The sequence below is a fragment of the Lynx canadensis genome, chromosome F1, assembly GCF_007474595.2.
Source record: "Lynx canadensis isolate LIC74 chromosome F1, mLynCan4.pri.v2, whole genome shotgun sequence".
Taxonomy (NCBI): Eukaryota; Metazoa; Chordata; class Mammalia; order Carnivora; family Felidae; genus Lynx; species Lynx canadensis.
The window spans coordinates 17,690,116-17,708,033 of record NC_044319.2 but is presented as its reverse complement, the minus strand read 5'-3'; the positions used below and the strand labels follow the sequence as shown (position 1 = coordinate 17,708,033).

Below are 17,918 nucleotides of genomic sequence, written 5' to 3'. Positions count from 1 at the left end.
CTTCACACCCACTGTGGGCTTGAACTCTGATCCCGAGATTGAGAGTTGCACACTCTAAAGACTGAGCCAGCCAGGCACCCCCCTCCTCATCTATAAAGTGCTGATGATAATAATAACCTATCTCTTAGGATTATTATAAAGTTAAAGTAAGTTAATGTACATAAAGAGTTTAGAATAGCTTTTGGCAGAGAGTAAGAGCTATATAAATGTTTGTTATTAGTGTCATTCATTTTTAATTATCCTTAGCACTAAGCAAATTGTTTGCACGTAATGTGTAATTAGTATATGATTTTTGTAATGAATGATACATTCTCTCAGGCTTGTCCTTTATCTTGCTTGTTGCATAATTAATTAAATACTAATTTTGGAACCAAAGAAATGTTGGAGTAGAGGTGGGAGATAACTTCTGACATCTATTAGACTCCTTTGAAACTCAGTGGTAATATCAAGATTACATCAGTTTAAGAAAACTAGTTTTCCTGACATCAGCATTCATGGGTACCTTTATAATTATTTCATAATTACCAGTCTGCCCCTTGGGATAACTTTCAGGCTTTTGCTTATTTTCAAAGCAATGAAAATTTTAAAGTACATGGGACTATACAAAAGTTGGTATTTATTATTAGCTTAATATTTTGTTAGATTTATAGCCTGTTCTTCTTTCCCTTTCAACATTGCTACTATTTTACAATTTTGTCTTCTTTCAAAAAGATTTAACATATTTATTTTTCCAATTCATATGTTTTTATCTAAGGGATAGGCATCCCTCTCTGACTTAGTAAACACTGTGTATAAAGCAGCAGATTGCACAAAACTAAAGCACATGTAAAAAGCCATTCTGCTTTCTTATGAAAGTGCAGAATGCATCTATAATAAAATTTATTTATACCAGTGATGCTCAAACCTGACTGATTATCAGAATCACCTTGGGGGTCTTAAAAATACACACACACACACACACACACACACACACACACACACACACAAAACAAAACATATGTATTCTTAGACCCATGAAGCCCTATTTAGGAGAAGGAAGGAAGCATGGTAGAGATTTGTATTAAAAACTTCCCCAGGCCTTCTTAGAAAATTATATGAATATTCAGGTTTGGGAACAGATGATTTATGTTACCACTGGAAAGAGATTTGTTAGACATAGTAACCAAGAGGCAGAAATAGCATCTGCTAACAAGGTAATAATTATAATTATGAATATCTAATATCTGTTAGATTTTGCTACTCCATTATCCCCTTGGGAAGAGACAAATAAAAGATAATAGTCTTTTTTCTTTTCTTTAATTAAAAAAACACCAGTCTTTAATACATATTAACTTCCCACACTTCTAAGCTATTTCTGATCCTGAATTCTTCAACGAACACGGAGAAGACAACACAAGAGCTTCTTTTTCTTTCTTCTCTTCTTTCTTCATTTCTGTTTCTCTTTTTCCTTTTATCTTTCCTTTCCTTTCTTCTTTTCTCTAGCTGGATGATTTATAACACTTTAGAAAATTTTCCTGACTGGAAGAGGGCCAATGTGAATGAACTCTTGTCTTGGGCGTGGAAGGAAAGAAGATTCTGAGCGTGGACCCTGACTTCCAGGAAGACTGTGGCTCACATCTCCTAAGTGCTCCACTCTTCCCTTAGTGTCCAGACTAGAGTGGGGTGGGAAAGTAGAAAAGAGAGGAATCAAGAAGGTGGTGGAAAACTGAAGCAAAGCTGTAATTTATTTATTCTCTAAGTAAATTTCATTGAGTGTAAATATTCCTTAACCTTAATGTCCACTACCGTATGGACAGCTTCTGTGAAAACATTTGTTGCATTAGATATTTTACGGTGAATATTGTAATGCAGTCAACAAAATATTATTTAGCAGGTCTGCTAATCAACATTTTAAATATATCATTATTGTTAATTTTATGTACTGTAATGGAATTTGACCTACATTAGAATGGTTTTTACAATTTTTCTCATTAAACAATTTTTTTGAAATAGTGTTTGTCCTTCTAAGGTATGCCAATTTTGAAGCATAGAATTGACAGAAATCTTTAAGCTACTTGGTTTTTGTTGTTTTTTTTTTTGTTTTACCTTGTATAAGAGAAAAAAAATATTAATTTGAGAGTGCATTCTGAATTATGCCATTAACCTATAAATAATTTAAAAAATGAAAGGGGTGCCTGGGTGGCTCAGTTGGTTGAGCATATGACTTTGGCTCAGGTCGTGATCTCACAGTTTGTAAGTTCGAGCCCTCCATCTGGCTCGGTGCTGTCAGCACAGAGCCTGCTTCAGATCCTCTGCCCACCCCCCCCAACCCCTCCCCTGCTCACGCTCTCTCAAAAATAAATAAACATGAAAAAATATGTATATGAATAATTTTTTCAGTAATACCCCACCACACTTAAAATTGTCTAAAATATTTTGAGATGGAAAGAGATTAACTTTGGTTTCTAAGTGTTTATCTTTGGATAGTTCCTACCAAATTTCCATATTAGAAGTAGTAGAAGGCCAGAGAGTGAATATTGAATATCTTTCCTTGACTTAAAAGTTTTAAATGAACACTACTTAAGTTGGTTTTATATGCTAAAATGTATGTATGAAATACCATGGTTATTTAGTTTCTAGTTGAATAAAAATTTACTTAGTTATTACTCAAAGCAGAATGAACCAAGGACAGGAATCGTTTAAGAGAAAAGTGTTTCCTGCTAATTCAAACTTGCATACTATCTGAGGAAAAGAAATATATGCTTGTATTTTACTTCTCTAGTCTCACATTAATTCCTGTTGTTCTCATGACAGCTCTCTGTTGATGTGATCACTCCAGGGTTTTGTGCGTTTCAGATCTCCCTTATTTCCACTATTTCTTAAATCCCATTTTATGTATTTTTTCAAATAAACTATCAGAAGTTGGCGTTGGTATTTCCAGGATGGGAGAAAGTTATTACTGCTGAACATAGAAATAATTTGATTATATAGATTAAAGAAATGTCAATCTATTATAATTTGTAAAGAAGCTATTTCATTTTGGGGCTATTTTTATTAGTCTTGTTTTACCCTAGATAAGAAGATTAACTTGGATAAAAGATTCTTTATTTGAACTGTGATAGCTAACCAAAAGGTAAAGATACAGGCAGATAATAAATCTGAAACATTTGATTTAAATGACCAGACTTTTTACACACTGTTGAGAATTAAATAGACAGTTTATCATGCTTATGTTTGTCTTCAGGTCTTTTTTGTTTTTAACTTTTAAAAAATGTTTTTATTTATTTTAATGAGTGAGAGAGAGTGCTCATGTGCGTGCGTGTCCGGGCACACAAGTGGGGAAGGGGCAGAGAGGGAGGCACAGAATCTGAAGCAGGCTCCAGGCTTTGAGCTGTTAAGACAGAGCCCAATGTGGCGCTCAGACTTGTGAACCATGACATCATGGCCTGAAGTCAGACGCTTACCCGACTAAACCACCCAGGTGGCCCCCATCTTTTTTTTCTTTTTAATGTTTAATTTTTGAGAGAGAGAGAGATGGAGTGGTAGAGAGAGAGAGAATGAATGAATGAATGAAACTGAAGCAGGCTCCAGGCCCTGAGCTGTTAGCACAGAGCCCAAACAGGGCTCAAACTCACAAACCATGAGATCATGTCCTGAGTCAAAGTTGGATTCTTAAGTGACTGAGCCACCCAGGCGTCCCTGTCTTCAAGGTCTTCAACTTTGATAGAAGTTGGAAGCTTTGGGGATAGATTATATAGAAAGTAAATCTGACTTCAAGATTTAGTTCCTTCTTGTTAACTTACTGTTTTAAATCCTAAGTATCTAGAGCTGTGGCTTTGTGATACACCAAGTGTATCTTTGTGAGTTGCTCTGTAGAGATTGGGAAAGCAAGATAGTAGTAGTTGCCTTTGCTTACAGTGTTTTTTTATTTCTCACAACATTCCAAACTTTGGTTTATTTTAGGAGGCCCAAGAGTTTATCTTTTTATTTTTTATTAAAAACTTTTTTTTAATGTTTTTATTTATTTTTGAAGGAGAGAGAGAGAGCATGAGTGGGGGAGGAGCAGAGAGAGAGGGAGACACAGAATTCGAAGCAGGCTCCAGGCTGTAAGCTGTCAGCACAGAGCCTGATGCGGGGCTCGAACCCACAAACTGAAGCCGAAGCCAGACGCTCAACCAACCGAGCCACCCAGGCGCCCCTTTATTTTTTATTTTAAATGTTTGTTTATTTTTGAGAGAGCACAGAGTGGAGGAGGGCAGAGAAAGGGAGACAGAGGATCCAAAGCAGGCTCCGTGCTGACTGCAGAGAGCCCAGTGTGAGGCTCAAACTCAGGAACACGAGATCGTGACTTGAGCTGAAGTCGCTTGCTTAACCAACTGAGCCACCCAGGTGCCCCTATCTTTTTATTTTAAAAAAATTGCTCAGAATTATTATAGATCTTAGGGATTCTCATATAATATTATCACCTGATAAGTAAAAAGTGAAATATTTTATTTCATGCCAGATTATCTAGATACCTTTGAAATATATAGCAGCCAAGGATAATTTAAGTTTCACAAGTTATACTCCTGTGCATTTTCTTACTGTTTTTTTTCTAAACAACAAATCTGCAATTCATGTGATAATCCTTGATGTTTACGAATAGAAAACTATAATGGTTTGAATAAATCCAAAATGTCATTTAATAAGAATGGATAATGTGGGCATTTATATTTAAAAGCAGTTTTATTCTGTATTCTGAAAAGAGTAAAAGGCTAATTATGCTTCTCCCAATTAATAAGTTAGCCCTGCAGCTTCAAAATTCAGTAGAAGTCCTTGTTTTATGAGGAATATTTTCATTTTCTCAACGTTTTCGGTTTTGTAAAGATTTAAGACTTTTTAATTCTAAGTTTTTTAAATTTCTCAGGATTTTTAATATCTGAGAACTGTGTTTTCCTTTATTAGTGGAAAGGATGAGTTATTGTCAGCAAAACCAAATTGTAGGATCCCTTCTAGGGATCTCAGTGGTCATTATTGTTAAGGGAAAGCCTGGTTACCCTGTAGATTTTTACACTCTCCATCAGAGTCCTCACCATGTTTAAAAATAAGGTTCAGTCTTTCTATAGTGAAGATGCAGAATGAAGAAAACTACATAATTTTGACCAGAGTTGAGATTGTTTTCTATGCATTAGGGGCATGCTTTTACTTACTTTTCCTTTTTATTTTCTGCTTTCCAAAGCATCATTTTAGGGATATGAAGAAAAAAATCACTTCTCAAGGGTTATTTTGGTTTTTGCTTTTTGGTTTTTTGTTAAGTCTTTGTTTAACTCTAGTATTAACTTTACGCTCCCTCCCCCATTTGTTATAATTAATGGGGTGAAAGAGTTTTGTTTTTTGGTACTAGTAATAGTAAATAGTATTTTTTCTATTGGATGAGATTTATCAAAAACATAAGTTACTTTTAAGCTTGTGTATGTCTTGTGGGTTTTTTTAGGTGTAAAGATTTGCATCAAGCTGAGTTATTGAGAGTGAAACTATTCGCTGTGAATAGGTGTGAATAAACCCTTAGGAAGAAATTCTCTCACCCAGTTTAGGTGCCATGCATGGTTCTACTATGTGATAGATAAGTGGCAATTACTTTTTAGAATAAGCATGAGGTTTTGGTTCTTTGCGTGAACACTTGCATTTGAATTATTCAATTTTCTCTTACGCTTGCTAAAATATACAAGTGATATATCAGAAGACTCAAAACCAATCAAAATAACCACAGCTTTCCCTCTGTGCCTGTTGTGATGCCTGACCTAGGATAAACTTAGCTTCTGAATTTAGGGCCTCTAGATCCAGTTAGGTCTTACTCAGGAGGCCCGTAATGACTTTCTTTCATCCCTTCATCGTCTCTACTGTGGAGTGTTACATTTTTCTTCATTAATAGAGAACTTTTAGAAAATAGAGAATTGAGAAAATTGACCTGTAATTGTAGCATGTAAACAGAACAGCAGTTAATGTTTTGATGTTTGTCCTTCCAGTCTTCGGCCTACATTTCTTAAATAGTTTTACATTATAAACATATCCTGTATTTAGCTTTTTACACTAGTTACATCTAAGCATTTTCTCTCTTTACATCATAATGTTAGTGGAAGGCATTTACATTTATTATGAATTACTGTTTGTCTTTTATTATTAAACATTTAGGCTGCCTCTTAAGTTTTTCTTTTCTTTTTTTTTTTTTTTAACATTTATTTATTTTTGAGACAGAGAGAGACAGAGCATGAATGGGGGAGGGTCAGAGAGAGAGAGGGAGACACAGAATCTGCAACAGGCTCCAGGCTCTGAGCTGTCAGCACAGAGCCCGATGCGGGGCTTGAACTCATGAACTGAGAGATCATGACCTGAGCCGAAGTCGGACGCTTAACCGACTGAGCCACCCAGGCGCCCCTTAAGTTTTTCATAGTTATAAGTTCATAATGTTTTGGGGTGTATTGTTTTTCCCCTTTTCTCTTGCAGTATTTGTAATACAAAATCCTGTAAGTGAGGGAAAAACTAGATGAAAGGGTTCAGAATATTTTTTAGCTTTTGATATCTACTGTTATTTTGATTTCCAGAAAAACAGAGCAGTTTTTACACTGTAGTTCCTCTTAACCGTGACAGGCACTGATGGTCTGGGATGGGGCGATGAAGGTAAGAGCTGACGAGGTGAGAAGAGGGTCATGAGGTGTATCTGATTTTTAGTTATAAACCTTGGTTCTGTTGCTAGCTGTGACACCTTAGAAAAATTCCTTATCCTTTTTGAGTCTACTTCCTCATTTTTGTAGTGGGTTAATATGAATATTTAAATACTGTCAAGTGTTGTTAGGAAGCAGATGACATTATGCATATGAAACACTCATACATGGTAGCTTTTCAGTAAATGGTAGTACTGCTAGTAATAAATTAATATGTAAAAGTTAGAAAATTAACATTTGAGCATCTCCCCTGTCCTCCTATCTTAGTATTTTGCATAAGTTATGCAAATCTATTCCAGGTATATTTCCAGGTAGAAGGAACAGCAGGTACAAAAGCTTAAGAGTCTGAAAGAGCCCTGTGTGTTTGGAGCCGCTAGGATGTAACAGGACTAGTGGGAGATGAAACATGAAATGGTAGATGAAGAACGATTTTTTTTTAAGGGTCATTCTAGACTGTGTTAAGAACCTTGAACTTTTTCTGTGCAACTATATAAAGGACTTTAAGAAAAGTGACTTCAACTTTTGATTAGTGGTTTTAGTTTAATTAACAGAAAAACAGATGTGGTAGGCAAGAGTACAAAGGCACTGGTGATGGAGCTTCACCTCGGTCCAAGAATTTGGGAGATATATTTGAAGTTAAATTTGCAGGATCTACTATTTCTTTAAAGGGATGAAGACTTATAGCAGTTAATTAACTTTTTGCATGTAGGTAAGTCACCTAACTTACCTGAGTTTCATTTCCCTCTTTTTAAATTATTTTTATTTTAATGTTTATTCATTTTTGAGAGAGAGAGACACAGAGTGTAAGTGGGGAGGGGCAGAGAGAGAGGGAGACACAGAATCTGGAAGCAGGCCCCAGGCTCTGAGCTGTCAGCACGGAGCCCGATGCGGGCTTGAACTCCCGAACCATGAGATCATGACCTGAGCTGAAGTCGGATGCTCAACTGACTGAGCCACCCAGGTGCCCCAGTTTCCCTCTTAAATTTGAAGGGGTTGTAGACCAGATTTCTGTTGCCCAGTGGCCATATGTAACCCCAACTTACATGCTTATCGTTAGACCCTATAGTTTACATGTAGGTCCACTCATGAGAACATTGTCTGAGAAACTCCTTGGTTTGCATTATTTCTCTCTTGATTCAGCTTCTAAATTCACAGATGGTATAACTGTCTCTACTTCTGGGGTGTGCACTAGCCCCCAGCAGAGAATCCCTCTGCCAGTTAGACATAACTTACCTTAGACGAGAAACTTTCCTGATGTTGAAAACATGCGGAAACAAGCTTTGTAGGGGGAATTTTTTTTAGACTTTTTTTAGAAATCCTTATTGAACAAATTGTAACGCCTTTCGAGGACTGTACTTCTCCATATGACTATTTTACAAATAACAGCGGCAAGAAAAAAAACCAATTCATTTTTTTAAATCTCCCTAAAATTTGCACATTTTTTGTTCCCATATTCTTTAGTAATTTACTCTTATTGTAATGTTTCTAATACTGTTAATTACTGCTTTATGTTTTGCGTTGATTTTGGCAACTTCACATTGTTAGTAAGTGTTCAGATAGACTCTTAATTACCACAGGTTAATGGGAACTTATTGTTTGGATTTGTATTGCATCTTAATAACATCTGCTCCTCTCATGTTCCTCTAATGAAAAGCTTCGGTTCTAATAACTTAATATTTTGAAGGATTATTATGAGATAGGAAAAATAATAGACTGATGCTTTTTTCCCTAACACTGCTGTGAAGTTTTGATTGTACAACTTAACCTACATGTAAAACGGAAGCATCGATGCAGTAGCATCCCCATTTTCTAACTGTGCAACTGTAGCCTTGCATTTTAGCTCTGTGAATGTTGAAATACTAAAAGAAATAGAATGGATGGTAATTCTAACACTTCAGACTAGTTCTTAGTTGATGCGATTGACTAGTTTTACTGGACTGAATTCTTTTTTTAAAGCTCCTTATTAAATATGTGTGTTAATTAGATTAGCGATTGCTTAGTTGCTTCCTCTTAATGGTCCTTTGGGACCCTTTGCTTTGTCTCATACAAATCAAATTTGTCCAGTAAAAATTTTGAATTCATGTAACCTACCCCACAAGGTTTTTTTAGGATGTTCTTTGACCCACTAAAAGCATATGAAAAGGTTTGCCTGTCCCTGTGATTATTTTTCTAGAGAGCTTATTGCTTTTATTAGATTTCTAAAGGGGATCAAAATATTAATGATTAAAAATGAGTGCTATGAAATGTAGTCTGGCAAGTTGGCTTGATAAGGCTATGCATTAAATTGTACTAGCAATACCAATTACTAAAAATTATATTAGTTTTCTGCTCTTGATTTGAAGTTTAGTTTTTATATAGCTTCGCAAACTTAAAATGAAACAAAGAAGTCACAGAGTAAGTGTATTAGAAGTTCTTTATTTTAATCCTTTCATTTTTTCTTTTATTACTTCCACTCTAGATTCATGTTACCTAAGAGAGTGAGAAACTTAACCAAATCACTCTGCCTCGGTTTGCTTTGTCACCTTTTTTTTTTTTTTTAATTTTTTTTTATTTAACTTTATTTTTTATTTTTTAAAATTTATATCCAAATTAGTTAGTATATAGTGAAGCAATGATTTCAGTAGATTCCTTAATGCCCCTTACCCATTTAGCCCATACCCCCTCCCACAACCCCTCCAGCAACCCTCAGTTTGTTCTCCGTATTTAAGAGTCTTTTCTGTTTTGTCCCCCTCCCTGTTTTTATATTATTTTTGCTTCCCTTCCCTTATGTTCATCTGTTTTGTCTCTTTAAAAGTCCTCATATGAGTGAAGTCATGTGATTTTTGTCTTTCTCTGACTAATTTCACTTAGCATAACACCCTCCATTTCCATCCACGTAGTTGCAAATGGCAAGATTTCATTCTTTTTGATTGCTGAGTAATACTCCATTGTGTATATATACCACATTTTCTTTATCCATTCATCCGTCGGTGGACATTTGGGCTTTTATAAAAAGGTCTCACAGACCACGAGATCCTGACATGAGCTGAAGTCAGAAGCAACTGAGCCTCTGACTTCTGCTCAGCTCATGATCTCGTGGTTTGTGAGTTTGAGCCTGGCGTCAGGCTCTGTGCTGACAGCTTAGAGCCTGGAGCCTGCTTCAGATTCTGTGTGTTTGTGTGTGTGTGTCTCTCTCTCTGCCCCTCCCCTGCTCACTCTTTCTCTCAAAAATAAAATAAACATTAAAAAATTAAAAAAAAAAATACAGAGATTAAACGTAGTTGCCAGAGGTGAAGTGGGTGGGGGATGGGTGAAAGACATAAAGGGGATTAAGAGTATGCGTATTGTGAACACTGAGTAATATATAGAATTGATGAATCACTATATTGTATACCTGAATCTAATATAACACTGTTATGTTAATTACACTTCAGTTAAAAAAATTTAAAAATTTAAAAAAAATCTCATGAATTCCTATTCTAACAAAATACACATTAAAAAGAAAAAATAACTCTGTAATAATTGCTGATAATCTGCATGTAATCTCACAAATAAAAAGGAAGAAGAGGTAAATAGGATTATAAAAACACCTTTTTCGGGGCGCCTGGGTGGCGCAGTCGGTTAAGCGTCCGACTTCAGCCAGGTCACGATCTCGCGGTCCGGGAGTTCGAGCCCCGCGTCGGGCTCTGGGCTGATGGCTCAGAGCCTGGAGCCTGTTTCCCATTCTGTGTCTCCCTCTCTCTCTGCCCCTCCCCCGTTCATGCTCTGTCTCTCTCTGTCCGAAAAATAAATAAACGTTGAAAAAAAAAAAAATTAAAAACACCTTTTTCCCATCTAAAAATATTAAATCTGTTTACGAAAAGAAGTTTCAATGGGGTTTATGTGTATCAGCTACCTTATTAAAGGTATGTTTTATGGGGTATGCCATGAGTTATTAGTATAACTTTGAATAGGTGTAAAACCTGTTTAACTTTTAACATGAACTTTATGGGAGGAATTGTTTAGAGTAAAATATCCAAATTTGAAATAAAAGGAGTGTATCCATAATTGGTTTACTCTTTCTCACAGTTTGTTGATAATCAGTATGTCTGGTGGTAGATCTGAAAGTATTTATAGAGAATCTAAAGAAAGAATATGAAATAAAATTTTCATGTGATATGGGTAAGAAGTAGTAAAAAAAAAAAAGGATGTAGAACTATTTAATTACAAATTTTCTTACAGTTTGCTTATAAATTTAATTATAATTTTTTATATTTCTATTTTTGTAAATGGACCATTATTGTAGTGTAAATAATTGTCTATTCTGCATTATCACCTGAGTGTTTGATGAATTAATCTTGAAAACAAGTTTCTTGGGAAACTTAGTAAGTCAATTGTTAAGAAAATATATTCAGTAACAGTACATTTTGCATGATCAGTTACACATGCTACTTTGCAATAAGATTCTTTGTGGTATTTTCTGTTGTCCTATCTTCAAGGTCACGTATTCTTCCCTCAGATTTGTCAAGTCTGCTGATCATACCATTAAAGGCATTGTTCATTCTGTTACTATGTTTTTGGTTTCTACCATTTGTTTGATTCCTTCTCATAGTTAAGTCTCTTTGCTGAAATTATCTGATCTTACACATTTTCTACTTTTTTCATTGGACTCTTTTCTTTAAGAAAGAAAGAGTCTTTCTTTTTTTTTTTCTTTTTTTTTTTTAATTTTTTTTTTCAACGTTTATTTATTTTTGGGATAGAGAGAGACAGAGCATGAACGGGGGAGGGGCAGAGAGAGGGAGACACAGAATCGGAAACAGGCTCCAGGCTCTGAGCCATCAGCCCAGAGCCTGACGCGGGGCTCGAACTCACGGACCGCGAGATCGTGACCTGGCTGAAGTCGGACGCTTAACCGACTGCGCCACCCAGGCGCCCCAGAAAGAGTCTTTCTTAAGATGATGATAGTTATTTTCACATAGTGCCAACATCTGTGTCATACTGAATTTAGTTTAATGATTGCTTTGTCTCGTCAGATTGGTTTTCCCTCAATGCCTTGTCATATTTGGTTAAAAGCCATGCGTTGTGTGGGACAGTAGGTACTGAGGGAAATATTTTTTATGCTGTGGGTGAGCCTGCTTTTCATTCTCACAGACTTCATTGTGGGGGTTGTGTTAATGTAGTCATGATTGAGGTTGTTTTGAAGTTTGTTGTTGCTATGATTACCCTCAGAGCACCATATTCTCGTGATACTTTGTGTGTAGAATATTGGCTGCTTTGCCAGAGGATTTTTCTCAGTGTGTTCTCTGCTGAGGTTTTGGTCTGCTCTTTGCATTGTTTCCCGGAACAAATCTGTCTCTTGTAGTAATCCTTGCTATATTCCTTTTTAATCTTATTTCTTAGTGCTTGTTTATGTGGTGGGGTGGTTATGAGAGGAAGGACATTCTTTGAAGTTTGGATTAATCCTCAGTCCAAGTTTGGTCCTATGAACCTAGGTCTTGGAGTTGTGGACTTCACAGTTCTTTCTGCCCATCTTCTAAATCTCATGCTAGCATATGTTTCTGACCTTGCCCTGAGAGTAAAACACTTTGTTTTCCGTTCCTCTCCCTCAACTGCAGTTACTTTCTACCAGTGCCCTCAGACCACCCCTCCTCCCCATCCATTTCTCTACAGACTAATGCTTTTGTTCTTTAGAGGACATAGTAGGTGTGTATCTGACAAATCTGAGGGGAGAATACGTGAACTTGAAGATAGGACAACAGAAAATACCACAAAGAATCTTATTGAAAATTAGCATGTGTAACTGATCATGCAAAATGTACTGTTACTGTATGTATTTTCTTAACAATGGCTTTAGGAAATTGTTGTGTTTCCAAGATTTTAGAAAAGTTTGGAAGAGCATACTGCACCCGTCTCCCAGTGTTTATGGCTGCAGGGGCCTCATACTTTTGTACTAGCCACCTTGTAGCATTTTGTTAAACGCTAACTTAATCTTCCCACTGGCTTGTCCAGCTATTTCTGTTTCAGGTAAGCAAATACAGTAAAACCATGGTTTGTGTGCATAATTCCTTCTGGAAACATGCTTGTAATCCAAAGCACTTGTATATCAAAGCGAATTTCCCCATAAGAAATAATGGAAACTCAGATGATTTGTTCTGCAACCTAAAAATATTCATATAAACAGGATTAAATGCTGTAATATAAGACAAAATAATAAAATACAAAATAGTAAGAATAAACAAATTAACCTGCACTTACCTTTGAAAACCTTTGTGGCTGGTATGAGGGAGACAAAAGAGAGGAGGGTTATTGTGTAGGACGACTTCCACTATCACTAACGGAATCACTGCTATCTACTGGCTCATTGGAATCTTTTTCTGCGTGGGGGCCACTGTATACACTCACATGGATGTTGACTACAGTACCGTATTAATCAATTCTTGTCATATGCTGTATTTAATGTAACTGGCAATAAGGCAGCAGGGAAAAGCGTCTACATCTGCAGGTAGCCTGACCTGGAATGAAGCAAGGCATTCCTAAACTGACTCTTGTACAGAAAAGCAAGGGACTGTCCATAAGTGCTTTGAAGTGACAAAAAGTACACTACTGCCAGTTGTGGGCACCTTCCAACGTTCTGAAAAATCACTGATTTCTGCCAAACACCACAGCCTGAGACCAAGCATCTGAGCATGGGAAATGATCACCCACAATCCTGCAGACAGAGAGAGAGAGACAGAAAGAAAGAGAGAACCATCAGCCCAGTTGTGATCATGTGACATTTGGTGTCAGGTCCTACTCATATCGCAAGACCTCACTGGTTTATCAAGTTAAAATTTATTAAAAATGTTTGTTCGTCTTATGGAACACTTGCAGAACAAGTTGCTCGCATCCCAGGTTTTACCGTACTCTGGTATTCTCTCTCCATGCAGGCGCCAGTTTCTTCTGGTTTTAGATTGTTTCGCCTGTGATTCAGTTCTTTAATAGGTTCAAGAAATGTCATTAATTAGCAGTAGTTCAGCTTTTTTCTTGCAATCATAGGGGCATTGCTCTTTCCAGCTTTCTCCATCTCTAAGCTCAGCTCTCTAGTTTTTAGTACTTGCATTACTTCTACAGATATATGGGGTTTTACGTTAAGTTCACTTTTAATTATCTTCGGCTTCTTGCTATTTAAATTTGTGTATTGTCAGCATATTTCAGAACTATGTTAATAGTAATAGGCCTTTTATTTCTTATAACATTTTAGGGATAATTACCTTTTGCAAAATATGGTTTATAATGTATGTTTGTCTATAATCACCCCTTCCCGCCATACCACATGTAGTCATTTAGTTGAGTGACAGAAGTAATCTCAATTACAAAAGACAATTCAGTATCTGAATTGTTAGTAGCAATGAAACCATTTATCTGAAATTTGTTTTCTAATGAAAGTCTCAAGACCTATTTAGCCAGGAACAAGAATTTTTGAAGTGTGAGGAAAATACTGATGGTATCTAGAAGTTGTGACGTGACAGGATCTTAACCATTAGGATTTTTAATTATTTAGTCTCAGATAAGGAAAGTTTCTAGGAAGTTTGCCAGGCTTCTTACATGTAGCTGACAGTTGTGAAGACACTTTTATGGCAATTTGGTATTTTACTTACGAGTCGAGGGAATTTCTGTGGAAGTTCAGACAATATAGACTGTTGCGGTGATTTACTACAACATGAAAAATGTTGGATTGTTTTCAGTTTTATTAAATGCAGTCCTATTCTTCAGTAATCGCTAAATTTAAAATCAAATCTACGTAAGTACAAAGTTTTGACCATTAAAGAATGGAGTCTTAGAAATGTAAAAACAAGTTTGGTGCATGTCTAAGCACAAATCTGATCTCATTTCCCTCTCAATTTTGATTCCATATTCTGTTCTGTCCCCTGCTACTCTGTCATGTAGCGCTGCTAGTTCAGGCTTTCATCATCCCCTGCCATTACCTAATAGTCCCGGGCTAATTTACCTGAGCTATTTAAAATGCTCAGTCATGTCCTGATGATTATAGAATAAAATATAAGCTTCTTTATGTGACATTTAACACCCTCCTTTATCAAGCCCCTACCCACTTCTTCAGCATGGTCACCTGCCGCTTCCATAGGCACATTCTGCACTCCGGCAACACTGAACTGATTAAAGACCCTCAAACACCCCATCATGGTTTGTTTGTTTGTTTATTTGTTTATTAACCCTTGTACCTTTGACCTTGCTGCTCACTGTGCCCACATGCCCTTTTCTTTCCTGTTTGTTACATATTAGAATGTCATTAGACAGGAAGGCTTTTAAGTACGGTGCTGAGTTTTGTAACTACACAAGTAGTAGAGTGTTGAGTAGATGACTACCATTAGATTTCCTTACCTTTTGGCCTTTGTAGAAATGAATTCTATAACATGTCTAATGGGGTGTCCTTCAAACTTTTTGAATACTTCTGGTGACAAGGAGCTCCTGCTGCACAAGGAAGCCCATTATATTTTCCCGTGACTTCAAGTCTTACAATGTTGGCCCATAAGAACAGCTCTTACTTTTTCCCGTCACCTCAGAAACGGTAAATATTTAAAAAAAATGTGTAACATTTAAGAACCTGTAACTCCACATGCAGTAAAAGTCAACATCTTCTAGTTTTCTTTGTGTTAACCCACTCTTTACCTCAGTCTTATTGAATCCTTTGCAGGAATAACATCACTTGAAAATAGAGGTGAAGAGTTTGGGACACCTGGGTGGCTCTGTTGATAAAGCATCCAACTTCAGCTCCGGTTGTGATCTCACATTTCATGAGTTTGAGCCCTGCATTGGGCTCTCGGCACAGAGCCCGCTTTGGATCCTCTGGATCCTCTGTCCCCTTCTCACTCTGCTCCTCCCCCACTTGCGCGCGCGCGCTCTCTCTCTCTCTCTCTCTCTCTCTCTCTCAAAAATAAACATTAAAAAAGAACAAGGAAATAGAGGTGAAGAGTTCAAATCTGCATTCTGTGAAGTTGTGCCCATGTCATGTATTTTCCTTTGGTATGGACTAGTTTAAAATGTGGGAAAGGGAACATGAAGAAAAGAGAATAGGACATTTACTAGTACTCAGATTTTCATTTTATTTCATTTTATTTTAAATTTTCATAGGTTCCCATTTATGAAATTAAGTTTTCTACTAAACTCCTGTGAGCTACTTCTGTAGTTCGAATTCCAGTACTGATAACTGAGTAAATTTATATAGATTATGTAAAAGTATTAAAACAAGCTTTAGGTATATGATCATTTTCACTGAACTCAGAAGCCTCATTAGATTAAAAACTATTGTCCTGTTTATCTTGGTCTTGTTTTGGCCTTGGCATGGGATCAGGTAAATAGGCACTCAGTAATGGTTTTGTTGTTGTTGTTGTTGTTATTGTTGTTTGTTTTAACAAATAAATCTTTCCTCTCCACTTCCCTCTCAACAACCTCTTAACCAATAGCAGAAAAATGCAGACTTCTCCTTTCTCTGAATTCAACATCTATAGACGGTTTTTAAGATCTGTACTAGCGTTTTTTCAAAGTATGATCTTACTGATCATCTATTTCAGAATTATTAATTACCTGAGATTTGTATTAAAAATGCGAGTTTCTAGACCTCAGACTTATTAAGTTAGAGTTTCTGAGGGTGAGAGCCAGGAACATCCATTTTGTTGTTGTTGCTATTATATCTTTATGAAATGCATAGTTCTCTTCTTTCCTTTTATTAAGTAGCCTAGAATTACATGGGAGAAGCAGAGATCCCATCCCCAGCACATCCAGTCTTGATCCCACTGGAAATTTCTAGTAATGTTTATAATTTATAATAATGTTTATAATAATGTTCATATCTGGGAGGGTGCAAAGAGGTGTTCCAGCAGTGGCCACTACAGACCTGCGTTCTTCATTTCACAGGAGTCATTAGGTATTACTATCTTAAACCCTTCCAAGAGCAACATAAGGAGGCTTTCTAAGTTCCCAGGAAGTCAGTCACTTTGGAAGATGTTTTAAGGACCAACTCCAAGGGAAATATTGGGTAATAGGCTGGGATTCTTTCTGATTTCCTCAGTAACAAAAATGCAGTCTAGAAGATTCTTGTAGTGCTTGTAGCAAATCAAGGTCTTAAAGCTGGAGTTAAAGACCTGTCTTTCAAAAGGTGGCAGTGGTGACAGCAGGGCACAGAGCTTTCGTGCCTCTTCTGGGCTCTGCGCTTGGTGTGGAGCCTGCTTAAGACTCTCTCCCTCTCCCTCTGCTCCTCCCCTGCTTGCATGCACATACTCTCCCTCTCTCAAAATACAATTAAAAAAAAAAAAAAAAAGTAAGTTTGCTCATTGCCCAGTACTGTTCCTTTTCTTGCCTGGAACTGTGTTCACATTGTTCGTAATAAATCTGTGTTGCCTTGCTCTCCCTCTCCCACTTACCTAAATCCTCTCATCCTTTCCCAGCCCCATCCCTACTTTTTTGTTCCTGTTAACCGTTTCATCTATATGCTTTCTGGTTTCTAAGTTACTGATACACCTACAGAATGCATTTTGCCAGCTGCCATTCAAGTGTATTATTCTCTAATTGTACTTTATTTAGCATTGCCCCTGTTTATTCCTTGCTTCTAGTTTGAGAGCAAAAAATATCAACATGTGCAGCTACTGTAATAAGAGCTACTTAGTGCTCTAGGAAAGAGTTAAGATAACATTTAAGTCTACTTAAGCTAGGGAGCCTACTTTATGTTTTTTGTCAATTTTATAAGATCATGAATATGGTGACTGATATATTCAGATAGTCATACTGCAGTCAGCTGCCCTTTAATTGTAAAGAAATTTAGGTTATAGTGTTTTAATAACTGCCACTTATTTGGTGCCTATAATATTCCGTTTCCTTTTTGGTTAGATGCTTTACTTGGTTTCTTTTGAGTCTTTAAAAATTCTGTGAAGCACCTAAAATTACCTGTTTTATTGTTGAAGAAATTGAGTCTCCAAGAAGGTGAAGCAGTGCTATAGCAGAACTGAAATGCAGTCTGGGGCCCCGTGTCTTACATTCATTGCTGTTTGTCATGTGTTATGTGGTAGCCCTGGAGCAGCACCGAACTCTCCAGACGGTTTTGCCAGAGTGTTCTGGAGGGTTGTGCAGATAGCACCCTTCGAAATGCACACTCGATGGTCAGAGGCCCTCCGTGGTATACACCAAGTAATTGTTTTCTGTCAGCTGTGTGATTGCAAGCACATTGTTCGTGAGCTTTATTCAGGAGAGCATCCAAGGTGCAGAGGTATTGATACGTGAGGGAAGTTG

General features: G+C 36.8%; 1 protein-coding gene across 6 annotated transcripts in view; it reads left to right on the top strand.

Annotated features, from left to right (window-relative positions):
* The window catches only part of COP1 (COP1 E3 ubiquitin ligase), a 281,667-nt gene that overhangs the window by 237,736 nt on the left and 26,013 nt on the right, over window positions 1-17,918 (top strand). Inside the window, exon 19 of one of the 6 annotated variants that reach the window (XR_003965751.1) lies at window positions 6,561-6,636. The exons of the other annotated variants lie outside the window; for them this stretch is intronic. The gene's annotated coding sequence lies outside the window, so the exon portion shown is untranslated. The remainder of the gene's footprint in view (window positions 1-6,560; window positions 6,637-17,918) is intronic. 6 annotated transcript variants of the gene reach the window in all.